General features: G+C 37.7%; 1 protein-coding gene across 19 annotated transcripts in view; it reads left to right on the top strand.

Annotated features, from left to right (window-relative positions):
• The window catches only part of EPB41L2 (erythrocyte membrane protein band 4.1-like 2), a 210,635-nt gene that overhangs the window by 71,861 nt on the left and 120,171 nt on the right, over window positions 1-18,603 (top strand). Inside the window, exon 1 of one of the 19 annotated variants that reach the window (XM_008574477.1) lies at window positions 10,936-10,997. The exons of the other annotated variants lie outside the window; for them this stretch is intronic. The gene's annotated coding sequence lies outside the window, so the exon portion shown is untranslated. Of the gene's footprint in view, window positions 1-10,935; window positions 10,998-18,603 lie in introns of those variants that run through there. 19 annotated transcript variants of the gene reach the window in all.

Raw genomic sequence — 18,603 nt, 5'->3', positions numbered from 1 at the left:
CCCCCCCCCCCCCCAAAAAAAGAACTGTTTTGGGAAATCTGATATATGTGTTTGTAGTATAAGTAGGCATATACTCTTTTTTAAAAAATGCATTCACAGTTAAATTATAAGTTTATAGGGATGGCTTTTCATTTGGACTTCTCTAGTCTCCCCAAATAGTTGTCTGTACTTTGAAGAAAGGCAAGATGTGGTCTATTTAGCCATTGATATTAAATGTCAGGTAAGCATCTGTTGCTATGTATTTTTGGAAGGTAGAAAGATCCAGTTTTCAGTTGTGTTTGATAGTTTTTCTTACATTTGTCTAAAAAATAGTTTTGAGAATTTGTTGCATTAGAATAGAAATAGTTGGAGAAAGCCCTAATGTGCATAGTGAAGTCTGTGTGCAAATGTGAGACATGGATCAGTGAGACTGTTTATGTTAACACTGCATTTTGGAGTTCAGTGAGGTACAATTGTGATGTTATATAGGTGTTATGGCGTAATGTTAACATACTTCACATAAAATAGAATTGGATTCAATTCAGGTATCTACCTCATACATACTTGTCAGGAGGTCAAATCAAGATCCAAATTTAGGTTTGTCTAAATCTAGATACAATTTTGCATGGCATGGTCATTAAGGGTAGTTGTTTAATTTCTCTGAGTCTCATTTTATTTGAGGATAAAATGAACTTAATAATATGAGGATGTCTGTAAAGCATTCAGCAAAGAGCTTTCTTGCAAAATAGGCAGGTCTGTTACTATTAATAAAATATTTTGTTTACTTCAAAACAATGGCACCAACAGAAAGTGATTTTGAAAGCGTGTCTGAAACTTACGCAGAGAAATTCGCTGATCTCTTGGCTTTAGAATATTGAATTCTTTATTTCACATCTTGGCACAAAGTTTTCAGTGTTCAGTTTCTCTAGAATTTAGATAATTTTCCAAGTAAGTCATTTGTTAATTATTTTATTCCCTCTATTTTCTTTTTTCTTGTTATTCAGAATGAATTATTGCTAAAGAAGTAACAGAATTATACCTTCTCTGTTAATAACCTCTCTTTGTGAAGAATTTGAGAATATCTGACACTTGTAGTTAAGTGCAACAGTTACATATTTAAGCCTTAGATTTTGAAGTTTGTGGAATGAAGGTTAGGAAGGATGACTTTTTTGTTGGAAGTCATAATAGAAATAAAGAGATGGTTATTGGTTTTCATCTCGGCTGCAGAAGAAGTATTTGTATAAGAGTATTGTTGGTGTTGCTGTAGTAACATAGTCAAAACTATAGCAGTGAAAGCATCACACAATAAAGCATTTATTTGGTTACCTGCGTGGCTTTTCTTATGCTGGAGTTATTCTATTCCTAATTGATTTCAAAATATCTTTTTTAAAAAAATTCTTAGTTGTCATAAATACCCAGATATCATAAGTTTACATAAAGTTCAAAATAAATCAGTATTCTTAATATGAATACTAATTATCTAGATTCTTTGATTACTGTTATGCTTAGAATTAAAAAAAAAAAAAAACCTTCTGCTATGGTAAATCCAAATTTCCCCTTTGTGATGGTGACGGATTATAATTTAAAAAATTTATATCTCCATGTATTTTAGCATGGTTTTGGTTCAGTTCGTAATTTTTCTTAATGAAAGCCATACATAGGCACTTTTTTTCAAATGTTTATATTTTCTTTTACAAATTAAAATGGACACTGTCCTTCTTAGCTTTTTAGTAAAGCTACAATTTGGATCAGGAGAAAGTGGTTCCACTAAACAGTTTGTAGGGGAAAATAGCTCTGCTTCTGGCTTTTATAGACTCTCTTGCTCAAAGGAAGAACTGCTATTGAGTCAGTTACAACTTCAGTGGAAGATGTCTTGCAGCTGTGCCTTTTTGGTTTGGTTCCAGAGATAGTATTTGTGTGTACTGTCAGAATGTCTTAAAGGCCCATCCTGGAAAAGATTCAACTCTATAAAAGGAGTTTTGTTTTATAACCTTTCACGTGTTCTTATGGGGTTCTGGTGGTGATGGTGGTCTTCATTATCTTGTCTTTCAAACTGTCATTTTATTGAGACACAGGCTTCACAGTTTGAGAATAGGGATTGCAGTTATAGTTATTGTATCTCATAAAATAAATTTAGTAAAGCCCTTGGCACATGCTATGATGAAAACAAAACCCCCCCCCCCCCCAAAATCTTGCAATTTCTTTTTTTTTTTTTTTGTCCTTTTTGAGACCGGCCGCTCCGCGCTCAGCCAGTGAGCGCTGTGAGCGCACTGGTCATCCCTATATAGGATCCGAGCCTGCGGCGGGAGTGCTGCTGCGCTCCCAGCGCCGCACTCTCCCGAGTGCGCCACACTCTCCCGAGTGCGCCACAGGCTCGGCCCAAAATCTTGCAATTTCAGTGAGTTATTTTTTTCATTTCTTTTCTGCTTCTATACTGATAAGATTGGTACTCATTTGATTATATTCTTCTGGGTAATTTTTTTTTTTTTTTTTTTTTGTCTTTTTCCGTGTCTGGCAACGGATCGCAACCCTCAGTGTTGCCCCCGTACCGGACCGGGACCGGCAACGGGATCGCAACCCTTGGCGTTGCTCCCATGCCTCGCTCAGCCAGTGAGCGGGAACCGGTCTGTATGTGGGATCCGAACCCTCGGGCGGGAGCGCCGCCGCGCTTCCCAAGCGGCGCACTATCCAGTGCGCCACCGGGCCGGCCCTTCTTCTGGGTAATTTAATAGATGTTGATTTACAAATAAAGTTAATATATTAGAATATAGAAGATTTATGCAGGGAATACCAAACGAAGTTTGAAAAGTTTAAAATACCAGTGACTTCTCATGTTGAAAATTGTTCAGCTTAACCTGTTTTGAGCCATACATGTGTTTCCATAAACCGTATTTTCTCCAAAATTTCTCCTTTTCTCTTCAGGTTCCCCCCACCCCCTCCTTTTAAATGCTTCAAAGTTAGCAAAGCTGTTTAAGATGGGGAACAGGGCTTCAGATAAATGTTAAACTCTTCTCTGTGGTTTTGATCCTTTTTCCTCCCTCTCTTCTGAACTACATGCTATCCATTTTCCTTTCCTTCTCCTTTGTGTCTTGAACCTCTCTTCTCTTTGTCTCTCCTACCAGAAGCCGGCACCAAATAAAACAACCCAGATATCTCCTGGACGTAAGCATCTTCCCACAGTCCTAAACTCTTTGTAGTTATTACTTGCCCTTTCTTCAGCCTGTTCTTCATTGCTAAATTTCAGAGATTAGTTTACAGTTGTTATCGTTTACCTTCCTCCCTTCAATATTTTTTCTTTAGCCAGTTGTCTTTTGTTCTCACTAGCCACTGAACTTGCTCTTTGAGGTAACTGGCGATATTATGACACTTTTTAATCCTGAAGCAATCTGCTCTTGCCCCCATTGGCCTCTCCTCCCAGCTTGACTCTTCTCTCTTGCCAGTATAGATGCTCCTTGACTCATGATGGGGTTATATCCCAATAAACCAGTCATAAGTTGAAAATGTTATTAGGTCGAAAATGCATTTGATACACCTAATCTACTGAACATCATAGCTTAGCCTAGCCCACCTTCAGTGTGCTCAGAACATATACATTAACCTACAATTGGGCAAAATCATCTAATGTAAAGCCTATTTTTATAATAAATTGTTGAGTATCTTATGTAATTTATTGAATACAGTGTTTGTACTTTCTTGGTTTGCAGTCTTTCTCTGATGCTGATCCTTCCCTCTTTGGTAAGTTCCTTGCTATCTCTGCATTGGGATTTATTATGAGCATTCTTCTAGTGCTGTTTTGCCTAGGGTTTCATCTACCTCTAATAACACTGGTTGACCAAGTAGTTTCAAATCTTAGTCTGGAAGCCCAGTCTCTGTCATGCAGACACATATCTCCAACCATCTTTCTGATTTGCTACCCAGATGGCACATAGGCATTCCAGTTCAAATGCATTCAAAGTAGAAGCTTTTGCTTCCTTTATCCCTATTTTCTACTCTCTAAGTTCCTCTCTAAATTATTGGCACCACTGTCTGACCTTTGACTGCCAGGAACCTGGGAACTTTGTTCTCCATTCCTCCTACAGTCCAATTCATTATCAAGTCCTGTCCATTTTACACACTATTTATTGACTCCATCTCTCCATTTGTATCTTTGTTGTCTCCTGGATCACTGGAGCATCATCTTAACCAGTTTCCTTTCATTGTGTTACTTGTTCTCACATGGCTGCCAAAGTAATCCTCCAGAAATACAAAGTTAATATTATTTTCCATTGCAACAGGATAGGGTAAAAACATCTGATCATACTGATCATGCATTATTTGGCTGTTGCTTCCTTTGTTCTATCTCCTCCACTCCCCACCCTGTGTTCCAGGCAGACGAGGTACTCACTGTTCTCTATGACACATTTAACTGTCATGATTCTGTACTCTTCCCTTATAGTTGCCACGGTGAGGAATGTACGTATACCCACTTACAATATGCCCAGTAAGCTCCTCCTTATCTTTCAGGATCAGCTCAAATGTCACCTTGGGAACCATTCTTCCCTCGTCATGTCAGTTACTGTTAAATTGTTTATGCCTACATTGTAGCTATTATTGTCATTGTAGTAAGTTATTTATTTAAGTGCTTGTCTCTTATGCTGCTGCAGCCACGTTTTACATATTTATCCTCAGCAACTACCAGAAGGCAAAGAGCAATTTCTCCTTGGATGAACGGATCTTAGCACAACTTGAAAGTACAGAATTAATATCAGGATCTCATAGGCAAAAGTTATGGTGAATATGCTGGCTTGCAGTTGGATATTTTTTGTTTATTGTTCTGGGTGGGTGGGGCTGTGGATTGAGACCATATTAGCACTTGAGGTTAGGGTTTTCTTTCATAATTCAAATTTGGAGAGTTAGATTTTAAAAGTGAAGCTACAGAAAGTAGGCAGAGCTACAGTTTCAAATTATGGAGAGCTAATAAAGTTGTGAAGGGTTGGAAGTACACTAGGTTCTCAAACAAGTGCCCAAAGCACTGCAGATTGCATATATCAGGCAGAAAGAAGATAGTGATGCAGGTGAAATGAGGAGAGGGCCATAAATGGGGTCATGCTTGTCAGGCACCTTGGATGTGTAGCTGTGTACTGCCTTTTACAAATACACTCTAACTTTTCTCCAGCTTGCCCTGGTAGAAGCGAAGTTAAGTTTTATACGTTTTTTGATATAAGCCTATATTGACGTGCTTGATGTTTATGTGGTTCTAGAAGATCCTCTTGGGACAGTCGTGGATGTTTTAAGGGAAAGGACTAAAAAGAAAGAAGGGCAATTATAGGGGTTTGGAAAAGGAGTATTCCTCCCACAAATTGAGGAAAAAGTAGGTAAATTAGATTGGTAGGAGATTACTATATGGTAATGTTTGATTTTTAAAAATAAAGTTAAATGTAGTGATGTATTCAACCATTTTTAGGGGAAAAACTTGGATGAATGTTTTGACCATTTAAATTCTGTGTTTAATAGTAATTTGCATTTTACACTTTATCATTTTATACCTTACCAGTAGCTATCATGGTGGTTCACCTTAGATTAGATCCTCACAACCATCCTGTTACACAGATAGGCTAGCTGCTGGTACTTTGATATTACAGACTTAGTTTTAGCTACGTGGCAACATGGGAATATATTCCAAGCTATTTGAGTATAGGTTTAATGTTTTTTCAGGTTGGGAAGAGTAGGTAATTTCTTGGTAATGGCCCTTTTATTTTTTTGAAACGTAATTTTGGGGTAGGGTATAGGGTTTTTGTTGGGGTAGAGCTGGGGAATGTTTTAGGTCTACTAGATTCCTGGTCTCAGAGCTATTTGTTTCTTTTTACTCTTGGACAGCAATATAGGGCCTGTGTTCCCATTTGGGTCCTTAACAATGTGTCTGCTCTTTTCTTCTTATCCAGGCAGGGCAGTCTGCTATAGGGAAAAGCATTGGGATTATTATTAGAATCTGACATCTAAGCCTGGTCAGATCTGCCAGTGATTTACTATGTATTCTGGACAGATAACCTAATTTCTGGGCCTCAGATTCCCTATCTATTAAAGGCAAGGGGTAGGTGAACACTAAAGTTCCTTTTGGCTCTGTACTTCTTCGATTCTGTAGAAAAATCTCATTTGCTCAGTCATTTGTAGGGTATTGTACAGGTGCTAGCAAGATATGTTTCTGCGTTAAAAGTAGTGGGCTTTGTGATAGGTGCTTTTTAAAAATTTAATCCCTAAGGCAAGGTGGGTGTCATTACCACCTAGCAGTAGCACTGCTCATTCCAAGTGAGAGAAGGATGAGCCTAAAAGTGGTAAACCTATAATGTCTTCCTCTACCTCCTGAGGGAGTTGACCACTTCTGCTGTGCCCTTTCACTACCTCGTTTATAGTCCTTATCACATGTGGTGTAATGATTTGTTTATGTGTCTGTTTTCCCCGACAGAATGGGAATTCCTGGAGGGTTGGTGTGGGAAAGAACCTTCCCTAGGTCCTTAGGGCCTAGACCAGTGTCTGGTGCAAAGGAAGAACTCAGCAAATATTTCTTAGACATAAATTGGAATGAAAATAATAACATTTTTAAGTACATGCCAGATTACTATCCTGGTCTGAGTGTGAATTTTAAAAATAATGCTTTTGATTTTTGTAGTTAATTAAAAATAAAAGGATTTGTAAGAGCTTAATCTTAATACTTTTTAGGTGTTTTCAGAACAGTAACTTTTTTTTTTTTTTTGTCTTTTTCCGTGTCCGGCAACGGATCACAACCCTCAGTGTCGCCCCCGTACCGGACCGGGACCGGCAACGGGATCGCAACCCTCGGCGTTGCTCCCGCGCCTCGCTCAGCCAGTGAGCGGGAACCGGTCTGTATGTGGGATCCGAACCCTCGGGCGGGAGCGCCGCCGCGCTTCCCAAGCGGCGCACTATCCAGTGCGCCACCGGGCCGGCCCCCAGAACAGTAACTTTTTGATTAGAGATCCCAACCATCACTCCTTTATCATCTTTTATCCTTTTTCCTCCTCCTCTATCTGCTCCCACTTTGTTTTCAGAACAGTAACTTTTTTTTTTTTTTTGTCTTTTTCCGTGTCCGGCAACGGATCACAACCCTCAGTGTCGCCCCCGTACCGGACCGGGACCGGCAACGGGATCGCAACCCTCGGCGTTGCTCCCGCGCCTCGCTCAGCCAGTGAGCGGGAACCGGTCTGTATGTGGGATCCGAACCCTCGGGCGGGAGCGCCGCCGCGCTTCCCAAGCGGCGCACTATCCAGTGCGCCACCGGGCCGGCCCCCAGAACAGTAACTTTTTGATTAGAGATCCCAACCATCACTCCTTTATCAGCTTTTATCCTTTTTCCTCCTCCTCTATCTGCTCCCACTTTCTTTTCATACTCCCTGTAAAAACCTGTGGTCATACAGCATATTTCTTTCCCAGAGTACCATAAATCTGTAGTACTCTCTAACATTACATTTTAAACAACGTAATTGTATTTAATGTATTTGAACTTGTGAGTCTAATACTAAGATGTCTGGTAGGGAAGAAACTTTGCAGATGACTCGTGCAGTTGTGCAAACTGTTCTAGATTTAGAGCCTGAGAGAAGTTAAACTGTGATGGTATGTAGTCAAAAGAGATCTTGTGCATTGAAACCAAGGCCCTAGTGAAAAAAAAAAAATTATTCTTTTTTCTGACATCAGATATGTCAATAGCAATGATCTGATGAAATGTGGACTATTAGAAAATTTTATAGACCAGCTAAAGCTCATCTATAGTGAAGAGTTATAAAACTTTTCTCTGTTTATGAAGTATCATCTTGAGTGATAATTGGTAGATGGGAAGATTGGATTTCCTGTAAAATCAGTAGAATTAACAAAAGAGGTATTTTTCCTGAGTACTTTTTAGGTTATTTTAGGGTTATGCTAGAAAATTATGTTGTCTACTTTTTTTCCCTGATAGGACAGATGGGACAGATGATGATCGTTTCTCCAGGTGGAGGCTGGCTAAATAGAGATGAAAGACTGAAAGGAACTTTGTCTTACTCGTTGTCTTTTCTGTGACACTGATAATTTTATTTTCTTAGAGTTTTTGTCCTTTATGGTTTTGGAATGATGAGTGACTCATCAGGTTATTGGGTCCTCTGTATCTTAATCAATTCTGTTCTTTGTCCCCATAAAGTAGGAGCTAGGACAATTTTAAAAAGTCAAGAAATTACGATGCCGAGTTTAAGATAAAACTCTATTTATACCCAAACCCACATACACAAATATAGGGAAAGTGTTTCCCACCTTAGTCCCAACCAAATCCCTTGAATATTTTTAAAATAGCATTTTGAGGATAAATCCTCTAATTTCTCATTTTAATGAAATAATGAGACAATGCCAAAACATGGCTTTTTTTGCTCTTCCCAGACAAATGTCATAGATACAAGTTTATAGTAATGTATTTTTATATTATGACATTTGTGGATGTTTCAACCTGTATATTTTGTGCACTTGAATGTGTTTAAAATATTACTGGAAATAAATAGTTTAAATGACACTGGGCCTGGTTTGTATACTTCTAGCAATCATCTGTAAGGTTACCTTATACCTTATAAGTTACTTCACCTCTCTGGGTTCAATTGAGTTATCTGGAAAATAAAGGTGTTAAAAGAGTGGCAATGTAACCTTGGTGGAAAAGTCTATTAGCTTTGAAGGCAGGCAAAATTGGTGTAAATTCTGGCTCTACCACTTACTGCGTATATGAATTTGGGAGCTCAGTTAATTTTTCTGGGTTCTAATAGTCTAACCTTTTTATTCACTGTGTTAATGGTTCTGTTTCCAAATAATAGTACCACATAATTTACTCTCTATCTTAATTTTTTCAACCTTTGTTTGAACAATGAGATTCATATGTCTCATGAACAGGATCTTTTCTTTTGAAGGCAGCAGAGGAGCTGAGCAGTAGTGTTGAGTTCTATAGTTAAGAAGGTAGGTATCTTAATTTGGGCTGCCATAACAAAATACTATAGACTGAGTGTCTTAAACAACAGAAATTTATTTTCTCACAGTTCTGGAGGCTGGAAGTCTAAATTTGAGGTGGTGGCATGGTTGGTTTCTGGTGAGGGCTCTTCCTGGCTTGTAGACAGCACCTTCTCAACAGGCTGCCATCTTGCTGTATCCTCATGTGGTAGGGAGAGAGAGCTCGTGCATGGTCTCTGGTATCTTTTCTCAAGAGGGCACTAATTACATCGTGGGGGCCCTACCCTCGTGACTTCATTTAAACCTAATTATCTCTCAAGTTCCCAACTCCAGATACCATCACATTGGAGATTAGGTTCATCATATGAATTTTAGGGGGACATAATTTGGTCCATAGCAGTAGGAGAGTAAGAGAAGAGGGCAGGAGGCACAGGGGTGATAAGAGATGCCTGGGATGGAGCGTGAACATTTACCAGTGTTGAGTTCACCGGGTCAGAAGTAGTCAGACTTTGGATTCCACGGAGCAGTACATTTCAGAAAAAGGTTTGGAGCCAGTGTTTTTCCGAGTAAGTATATTGTAACAAATTTGCAACTGTACTACTAGTATTTATTTAAAAATACACTTAACATTAAAAAAAAACTGGGAAGAACTTAATCTGAATAAAGGATAATGCTCTGAATTGAATAAAATTGACTCTACTAAAAAACTCACCACATACCCTTTTGCAAACAAGTGAAACCTTTGTGAATAAAGTTTATTTCCATTATATAGAATGACTTTTTAAAAAAAGTTTTGCATTTGCTCATTTTTTGATGGATTAATCTCTTCAGAGCTGCTATTGAAATATACTTTCACTGTCTTCCCTTTATGTAAACTTTACCTTTTCTCTGCCATTTGGTACAGGTGACATCTTGTTTATTTAAATACCTAAAGTATTTTCATTGAGATTAACAAAGACCTCTTTTTTTCTTATTCTTTTTTAAGAAAAGACTTCGCCATAGGTGAATGTGAGCAGGTAATTACTCATTAACTTAGGGACTGCTTGATAGGGAGAGCAACATAGTAGCAAAGTGAAGTTGTAAAAATGCACACATGGATCCATAGTCTGTCTCAGTCCTGAATTGTTAATGTAAATATATATGTTGGGAAAAACCCCCAGAATTAAGATTGTAGAAATGTAATAGGGGATGGTACTGTAGATAAAGTTAAGGAAGGACTAGTTATTTCTCAGATTGCTCTGACCTGAATTTTAGAACTGACGCATTTTTCTTTAGTGACTTTACATTTACTTCGCTTCCATATGTATTTATATTCATATGACAGATGGATGTAGGATTACCTTGTTTTAGGTCATTTCTCAATTTAGGATTGACTACAAAGAAAGGGTTTTATCAGCTTTACAGCTATATCATGGTACCTATACAATCTAGGTTAAAACACCTCCATTTTTATATAGAGTGTCAATGAATAAACATTCTTGTACAAATAAACTAAAATAGATATCTTATTTTTTATATGTTGAAAACTGGACTATGTTTTGCATGGTTTTTCTATATCTGAAAATGTATGTATCATTTATAGTAGTTTAAAGATTAGACTATACGGTGTGTACATATACTTTTGATGTTTATTCATAGGGTAGAGTAAAATGGCAAAAATAAAAAAGTTGAGAGATGGAGACCCAAAGCAAAGCAAAAATCGTAACCAAAATAACTAAATGACAAAAATTTCTCAGTACCGTAGTAGAATTATAAAAATTATAATTATAGAATTGTAGTTGTGGCATTAAAACTAGTCTTTACGAAGAAGTGTTCTCCATTTATTGGATTGAACGGTCTTCAGGAAGCTGACTTTTTTTCTTTGACCCATATGAATTTTCTAGCTGAGGAATGAAATGACTTGGAACGAAGCTGGGCTTTTCTACTGAGCATGCCCTTCTCCAGCAGGGTCTGGCTTGGGTGGGGCCAGTCTTGCTCATTAAGCTTTTGGACGCTGATTTCCATCAGCTTTTCATAGTCTTCCTATCACAGAAACAGCAGACAACGGGCTTGATGTGCTTAATAGCTGCGTATGTATTTCAAGGGGGAGATTTTTAGGACATTTCTGTTGTAGCAGTTGGGTTTTGTGATATAAGCTTGTTTGTTTTTGCTTGTGAAGTAAGTTTGTTGTTAATAGTGTGATTAAATATCCAGGGGACTGAAAATTTGGAAAATACTTGTGTACAGAGTAGATGTAATCTGAGTATGTACACTGTTTGGCAAGGGAATATTTTCTGTTATATTTGAATGAAGGTCTATGAAAAATACATTTTTTTCAGTGGTCAGAGTTTAGTTTTAGACCACTTGTTTGCATTTTTCTAGGCAAATATTGAATTTTGTTAGATTATCTTTAGCATAGCTTTTTCAGGTTTGACCTATGAGAATAATGAAGCTAGTTGATTTATTTTTATATATGTGTCTAGCTGTTTTACAATTGATTTATTCAGTGGTATGAACACTGTATTAAAGTTAATTATTTCCTAAAGCACAGTGAAGGCTATATAAGGTTGCTAGTATATGTTTTTTTGTTTTTTTTTTTTAGCATGTTAGAGGATAACTTCCATTTTAATTAATTTATAAATTGCTTCATTTTACCCTAACTCATTTGATTAAAATAAGTTATATTGTAGCTATCTGATGTATGAATTAACAATTTTTAGCATCTGCAGATTAGTAGCCATTAGTAGTGTTTAAGAACTGTTTATTGTTTTCATGTTGTCACACCCTAAGTAAATATTTATCTAATAGGTTAGATATCCACAGCTTTTTTTATTACTGCATATTTGTTCTGTTGTCACATTGAAGGTATATGAAATCTCATCAGGTTGCCCAGATTATATGATATATTGATGACCTTTAGTTTAATGTCATAGCAGGATCGCAAAGAAAGTTAGGTTGGAAAGGTAAATTTTAAACTTTGACATTACTTTTGTTTGGATTTTTTGGTGGACTCTGAAGGTTGAATGCCTGGCATATTCTCCAGCAGGATCTTCTACCAAATCACTTTTGCAAATGTTCAGCTTTGAGACTTTTACCTCATAAGAAATAAATGCATTTAGCTGAAGTAAAAATTTTTTCCTAGCCACCACCACCTAAAAACAGTTATTTGAAACTCTTACTAAGTAAAATAGTTTTGAACTAAACTAATGCTCAGAGTAGAAATACTTTTTTTTAAAAAAAAGTTTTTATAGCATTCCAAATGGCATGTCTATAATTCCATTGCGGTTACAGCTTTTCCCACCTGGGGAAAGTTGCTCTTATACCATGCTTGGGAGGTCCTTAATTCTGATACTCTATGGCACCTTCTGCCCATCTACTGACAGTGGACTGGCGTCAACATTTGGATATGCTTACCTTAGCTAAAAAAATCATTCAGTTTACAGTCTTGTTTTTTAGAATGTATGCTATGCATCGCAATAACTTATTGGTAGTGCTATAAATATTTAAAATGGCGGAAGAGCTAATGACCAAACTTTTTTTTTTTTTTTTCGTGACCGGCAACGGATCGCAACCCTCAGTGTTGCGCCCGTACCGGACCGGGACCGGCAACGGGATCGCAACCCTCGGTGCTGCCCCCGCTCCTCGCTCAGCCAGTGAGCGGCAAGGTCTGTATGTGGGATCCGAACCCTCGGCGGGAGCGCTGCCGCGCTTCCCAAGCGGCGCACTGTAGCAGTGCGCCACCGGGCCAGCCCCAATGACCAAAATTTTTGAAGCGAATTATATTATTTGACAAGGTTTATATATGCCTGTCGACTGCAGCATTCCAAAGCTTATGGAGAAGAGGATTTGAAAGTGTGAGATCAGTGTAGGCTCCAGCTTGGTGGACTTGTCATAGTGTGGGGAGTTGATTGACTTTGACAAGCTTTTGTCTTGTGACCTATTAAAATGCAGCGTCTGCAGCCTGTGCATTTATCCTGTGCAGTTAACCTTGGTGGATTTGTCGTTAGCTTATTTGGGAAGAGCCTCCTGAACCACTGCTGTTATTTTTTTTAAGTTTGATTCACACAGAAATGGTATTAGACTGGTTGTAGTTTACCACTTGATACCAAGTAGGCATGAGTTTTATGATGGGGCTGGGCAGGGTTCTTATGCATAAGATAGTTGTGAGATGAGCTCAGAAAAAGTATACTCCTTGGTATCTGTTATGATCGTGGGAGACTGATGTTGGCACTGCTCTGTTTTGAGCCTGGTTATGATGTCACTGTAAGAAACTGCACATTAGCGTATTTTTCTTTTCTATAGAGCATTATATGATGGTGGTAGGAATGAATGTTCCTCAGTTATTAGGAATGTCACAAAGGATGTTTATTGAGAAGCCACCGGATGCATAAGGCTATACTAGGAACGTGTAGTTATTCATCTGCACCGAAGTTTCACCCTCTTCATGTGCGTGGAGTAGCAGATGTGGGGCAGGGAAGAGGTGTGGACAGGAAACGTGATGATGTCCTGCTTGTCAGGCCCATTTTGTTCCTGCCTTTCCCTATACATGAGGAGGAAGCTGCTGAAAGATTGGGGATGTTTATGTAAGGCTACCTTAGAAATTTAATATAATCTTCCCATTCTGTTTTACCCTCCCTTTTAAAAAGTTTCCTCACTTTTCAGAGAACTCTTATTTCCAAGTGCCTTATTCTCCTCCAGCAGAGAATAGGAATAATCTTTTTGGCTTACTTTCTTATGCACCAATATTGGCACCTTTTTATTTCAACTCCACACTGAGGAAAAAAGGATAAAAACAAGCAAGGTTTTCTTAGGAATTATTTTTTGAAAATGAAGAACTGATGTCTTCTTTAAAAAAAAAAGATGCTGCTCTAAAAGCTTAGGTGTTGAGCTTATACTACTTAGGAGAGCGGTCTGTGTGAGATAAGGGGTAGGTTTGTGTGCTGAATTGGAGGCTAGCAGAAGTTAGTTTCTTTGAGGATGCAGAGACAGTCTTTAACTTCATATGCAAAGAAATCAACTTTATTTTAGTCCATATACATATAAAAATTTTTTTGGGGGGTGGCTGGCCGGTATGGGGAACCAAATCAGTGACCTTGGGTTTATAAGGCTGCATTCTAACCAACTGAACTAACTGGCCAGCCCTATTTTAGTTCATCTTTATGCTCCTGCTGAGCTGGAATAAACCGGAAGGTTTCTGCACCCATATTGTTCATTTGTGGGTCTACAGCTATGTAACAGGGCAAGGTCACACCGTCACTTGTGGTAGTCACTGTGGCACTTGCAACACATTACACACATAGGTGCCATAGGCTATGCCATATAGCCTAGCTGTGTAGTACACCATAGCATCTAGATTTGTGTAAGTGTACTCTGTGATGTTCATATGACAATGAAATCGCATAATTGTGTGTTTCTCAGAAATTATCCCTGTCATTAGGTGATATATGACTGTATGTGTGTGCATATTCACGTATTTATACCTCCCCCCCACTTTGCTCTCATCCTATAAGAAAGCATATCATATATACTGTCTGAAATTGGCTTTTTGTAGTTAACAATATACGTTGGAGTTATTTCTGTAAGAATTAAAGGAAAGCTTCCTCATTTTTTTCTTTATAGTTGCGTAGTATTCTGCTGCGTGAATGTGCTGTAATGTCCCCTATTGATGACTGTTGATCCTTTGCTATTACGATGTTGTAGTAAATCACTTCCTACACAATTATTTTACATACATGCAGATGTGTCTGTAGGATACATTACCACAAATAGGATTATTAGTTTAAAGTATGTACACATTGGAATTTTGTAAGCTGTTGGCAAATTGACTTCTGGTGGGGTTTATACCAATTTACTCTTCTACCAGCAGTAATGAGAATGCCTCTGTTCCTATAGCCTTTCTCAGAGATTACATGATTAAACTTTTGGATGTCTCCATTCTGAATTTTTAGCTTCATTTCTTTTACTATGAGTATGGTGAGCTTATTTTCATATGTTTATATGCCCCTTGTACAAGATGGTCTCTGACTTATGCAGGCTTGACTTAATTTTTTGACCTTATGATGGATTTATTGGGACAAACCCCATTGTAAGTTGAGGAGCATTTGGACTTAAAATGGTTTGACTTAATGATTTTTCAACTTTTTGGTAGGTTTTTACAGGTATTGAATGCATTTCAACTTATGGTGTTTTTGACTGGGTTTATTGGGACATTATTCCAAAGTGAGTCAAGGAGCATATGTATTTCTTTTTCTGTTAACTCTGTGCTCATCTTTAGCCACTTTTCTCCCTATTGGGCTGATTTGAATCATCCTAGCCAGTTTTAAAATGAAATTAGTTTTGGATTTTTGATGTTGAGGCAACTTATAACCAGGATTTTTTTTTTTTTTATTCAAGTTACTTGAATTCAGCTAGAGAGCAAATATGTCTCTACCAAATACAACTGAGAATAAGAATTAGTACTCTTTAAAGAGCATGATGCCTATTTGTATTTTGAGCATTTAAGAAACATTTCTCATGAAGGACCATTGTGTGATTTCCTGAAGAGTTCACATTAGTAGTTTTTAAGAAAACCATGGCTGCTTTTCAAACTAGTAGTAATTACTGAATCTAAATTACCAAAACTTGTGAATCAGTGACAAGTTGTTGGACTGTATATTAATGCTAATTTTGCTACCTATGTCCCCCATTAGACTGAGAGTAGAATTCTTTATCTATATTGCTCGTGTCTGACGTATATGCTATGAAAGTACTTGATAAATATTTGTTTTGAAAGATGGGAGTAAGATACCCAGCCTACATCCTGATGGTAAGTGAAATTTATCAGGGAAAGGGGCTCCGTTTCAACATGTTGCTAATGATTATAAAGCTTCGAATGGTAATAATAAATTATTGATTTCACTTTTCAACAAATGTCAGGCATCATGCTTGGTGCTGGTTATACAATATGAAGTCATTTTGGGATTGGTGGCAGTATTGTGTAAGGTCTCTGAAGCTGGCCAGCCTGGGTTCAAATCCTGGCTTTTCTGGCTCTTCCATTTATTGGTTGTGTGGCTTTGTGCAAGCTATTTATCTTCTTTTTACCTTCTTCATCTGTAACATGGGAATAATTTTAGTTCCTTCCTCAAAGAGTTGTGAAGATAAAAGGAATTGCTACATGTAAAGTTTCTGGAGCAGTGCTCAACAAATAGCTGATATTATTATTATTATTTCTGCTGTGATTACCATTATTACTTCTATTACTATTTTTTTAATGAACAAATGGGCATAGTCCCTTTTTTCATAGAATTTCTATTTGACAGTGGCTCACCATTTATTATGAATTTATTATGTGCCAGGCACTTTATGACATCTAATTTAATCCTTAGAGCCGCTCAGTGAGTACATATTATATTCCTGTTTTGCTTATGAGGAAACTGAAACTCAGCAAGGCTAAATGACTTGAACATGGTTACATGGCTAATAAGAGGCAGGAGCTGTAATTCTAACCCTGTTCTATTTGGTTTCCAGATTTGATTTCCAAACCATCAAGGTATTTTCTCCAAACATTAGGTAACTTCTCACAGAAAGAATATAGCTCCAGCTCTGGCTGCAACACAAAATGGGGCTCCACCTGAGAGAAGGAATTTGGGCAAATGCAATTTGCCACTATTTCTGACCACCCAGTTCAGTGTGTGTAATTGATTCATGAAGAACCAGCAAGGTTCCGGGTTGTGTTTGTCACATCTGTTAGTGTGTGCAGTTGAATTGCCCAGAATTACAAGGATTATGTGCATTATGGTTATGAGAAAATGATGTCCAGTATTGCAGTCCTTAATGATTTATGCACAGTCTCTGGTTGTTTAGCTCTCACTTTAGGAAAGGGTATCTATTTCTGGGATGGCCCTAGTTGCTTGTGGAGAGGGCTTTGCTTGGCACAGTTCTCTTTCTTGATCTTGTCCTTAATGAGAGTTTCAGGGACTTGCTTTCAACAGATAATTGTTAGCATTTACCTTGATTGTTCTTGGAACTGGACGTTATTGAAAATTATGCTCTAATTTTCATATATTCCTTTCTTCAGAATATGAAGAAAGGGAATCTTATACTTTGATGAACTCTCTGATTTTTTGTTTAATATTTTTTAGAATTAGAGTAAAGAATTAATGGTTTATCTAATGTTAGTTCAGGTATTAGGTTTTTAAAAATTGTGCATGATCTGGAAAAAAATTTAAAAATTTGACAACCAGAGATTAATAATTATCTGAGATAGTTCTATATGTGCTCTCAGTTTCTTAAAGCTTATGTTCAAATATGCAGAATATCAGGATGCTTTTGGCTGCAAGTAATTTAAACCCCCAGCTCAACCTTTCAGCCATAGGGGGAGTATTGTTATCTTGCATAACAGGAAACTCTGACATAGAACCAGGTCATGTGTGGAATTATCAGGGGGCTGGTCCTCTGTCTCTGATTCTCTTGACAGTGTCCTCTGTTATGTGTCATAGTCCTCAGGCATTCAGTGGAATCCAGATGGCAATAGCATTTCTAGGAGTTATGTATACAGTACTCAAAGGCAGTAACTAGGGGCCTCCTCTTCCTAGTGACTCGTTTTAGAGGGAGGAATCCTTTCCCAGAAGCCCACTAGCAGATTTTCTGTGTGTCTTCTTGGCAAGAGGAGGGAGACTACCATGATTGCTCTAGACCAGTGGAACCTACCCTTGTTGCCCAGCCAGTCTCTGCTGACACATGGGTGGAAGAAGGAGAAAAGCTGAACAAAATTTGGGTTCTGTTAAAAAGGAGAAAAGGCAGAGGAAAGATATGCTCCGAATGTAACCTGATCCTGCTTACACTTGAAGTAGCAAAGGGTTGCAGTTCCTGTATTTTGTATGTGTGGGTTTAATTTAAACCAGCAATTCAACTAGCTTACATCTTTATAGAAATAGTTCTGTCTCTGTTATAGGTCCTTTATCCCTTTAAAAATAAACAAGTGATATATTGTGTTGTAAAGTAAATAGGGTGGGCTGCATTGGATTATTTCAAAAATAACTCTTGTTTATCCTCATCATATAGATAATATAAACTGGCAAATAGTCCCTTTGGAATAAATTGGTACTTATTTGAATATGGTGTATAGTATTTTCTATACCTTCTTACACATAAGAAAGATAAACCTATGAGGGAAAGGACTTATTTGCAGTCTGCTCTGTGTCTTCCTGTTTTTGTTATTCCTTCTCCCTCTCAAGACATTTCTTCTTCCTTTTTCCTCCCTTTTCTCCTCCCCTCCTGTTAAATGTTGAAGATATTTGAGAAGCCTCACTTCATTATTTCCGCAAGTAGAGTTAGGTGGCTGCTGAATCATTCCCATATTTGGGCTGCTGTATTTGTTTTTCTCACATTTGATAACTTTCATGGAAGATAGTGGGGTATTAAAAGACCTTCTCTTGGACGATTTGGGGAGATGAACATAAGCAAATGATTGTGGGTATCAGCAAGATGTTCTACATATCCTCTACTCATTTGCAATAGCAGATGAAAATTTGTTTTGACAGCTCCAGAAAATGGCCACTTTAGAACTGTTCATACATTGCCAGTATTATTTAAATTTAATGCTTATTTGTTGCACACTTTTGTTTCTCTTTTTCTCAAAGTTCAAATGAAAGTATCCCTCCATCCCCTTACCAACATTTTTTTTTTTTTTTTTTTTTTTTTTTTTTTTTTTTTTTT

The sequence above is a fragment of the Galeopterus variegatus genome, unplaced genomic scaffold (genome assembly GCF_000696425.1).
Source record: "Galeopterus variegatus unplaced genomic scaffold, G_variegatus-3.0.2 Scaffold1053, whole genome shotgun sequence".
NCBI lineage: Eukaryota > Metazoa > Chordata > Mammalia > Dermoptera > Cynocephalidae > Galeopterus > Galeopterus variegatus.
This window is presented reverse-complemented; position numbering and strand designations above follow the sequence as displayed.